Raw genomic sequence first — 1,790 nt, 5'->3', positions numbered from 1 at the left:
GCCTAGATCTCACACTTCACATTAAATATGACCATTGTCTATCAATTATTACTGTCAATATAAAAAAGAATGTGAATTGTTAAATATATAAAAAGAATTTCAAAAAATATATATTTTATGGCTATAGCACATGTTTTCTTATTGGTAATACATTTAACAATGTTTTTAATTTAAGTAACTTAATTAAATTCTTTTTTCCAAAAACCAACACTTTTTTGACAAAGACCGAAGCCAACTCATGTATTTATCTTCAAAATTCTTTTACATTCTCTGAATAAGAAAAAAAAAAAAACATATTGTCTAATGATACTACTTATTAGTTAAGTACTAAAAAGTTTTAGTTGACAATTATTCACCAATTAATATTGTAATATACCACTCCTCTTAGTTTAACTATATGTCATTTTACTCATATGTAAATTAATTAAGGAATCTAAATCAATTGTTAATGATAAAATAAGTTATATTAAAATATTCTTATTTAACAGTAACAATTTATAATAAGTCACCAAAAACACAGTCATTTATAATATAAATATTTTAATATTCACTGTATTTAGACTTTATAGTTTGTATTACCAATAATCAATAATGTTCCAAAAGAGAAAATGAGTGTTACGGTTAATTATGAAACTAGTATCTGATAGACTAGAAATAAATGTGCGAACCACGAATGTAGCATTGTAGAAGCCCAGTGAAAATGTATTGGTCGTAAAAATTTAGTGCAATATATGGAAAAACGAATAAATAAGTTACTCAAAATAAGTTAAGGGTCAAAATTTGGTAGAGTTTATCAAAAGTTATAAGGGGTTTTATTTGTTCCTTTCTTTCTTTTTATTGCTGAAATATAGCATAAGCACAAATATAGTTTTAAGTTATGAATTTAGGTTGAAAAAGTTTGTAATACGATAAAAGAGGGTTAATCGTTATTGATTTTACCATTCTCATAAAATGTGTGTTCATTAACTTTTTTGTTTTAAAAGATCTTAATTTTTTAAGTTATTGTAATATATTAAATAAAATATAAAATATAAATATTTTCAATTAGGAAGACGTTAGGAAATATATATTTATATATATATATACTACTTGTTTTTTGGCGCGACTCACATGTTGATGTAAAGACGACGATGATGCAACGCACTAATTACTATATTATGAATCAGTCTCGTTATGTTACCAACAATATTTGTGTTAATTTTTGCCAATTTTTATTTATAATTGTGTTTAATAAAAGTGTCTTTGTCGATGTGTCTAATAAAAATATCTTTTTTATGATTGTGTTTAATAAAAGTGTCTTTATAAATATATTTTTTAGATGTGTCTCTTTATATATATATATTTAAAATATAATAATTAATTATTATTAGCAATAAGTTGACAAATAATAATATTGGTACCTTATACTTTTATGAATTCAGCATTAATCAACCGGTCAAAGACTTATTAATACTAAATAATAAAATGATTCATATATTTATAAATTCATCAATGAATCTTTGACCAGTTAATTACTGTTGAATTTACGTAATAGCATGTATTTTATTATTATTAAAATTCCATCATCGTCTTTTTATAACGGATGATTTGAATATCAGCATCTCAGTCGCGCTCTTCTCTTTGTTTTCAAAGTCGTCTAAAAAATAAAAACACCATTATATGGTAATTATTTTTAAATAGTTAAAATCTAAGAGTTTATATTTAACACGAGTATACACATTAATTTATATTTAGAATGTGGTGATAACTAGATGAATGCCGCAAAGTACAGAAAAAACTCGTATATATTT

General features: G+C 23.4%; 1 protein-coding gene across 1 annotated transcript in view; it reads right to left on the bottom strand.

The window, feature by feature from the left end:
- The window catches only part of LOC107648626 (phenylalanine ammonia-lyase 1), a 5,170-nt gene that overhangs the window by 2,665 nt on the left and 715 nt on the right, over window positions 1-1,790 (bottom strand). The gene's annotated exons all lie outside the window — the stretch shown is intronic.

Source organism: Arachis ipaensis, chromosome B06 (genome assembly GCF_000816755.2).
Source record: "Arachis ipaensis cultivar K30076 chromosome B06, Araip1.1, whole genome shotgun sequence".
NCBI classification, from domain to species: Eukaryota; Viridiplantae; Streptophyta; class Magnoliopsida; order Fabales; family Fabaceae; genus Arachis; species Arachis ipaensis.
The sequence above is the reverse complement of the archived record's forward strand: the minus strand, read 5'-3'. Positions and strand labels throughout refer to the sequence as shown.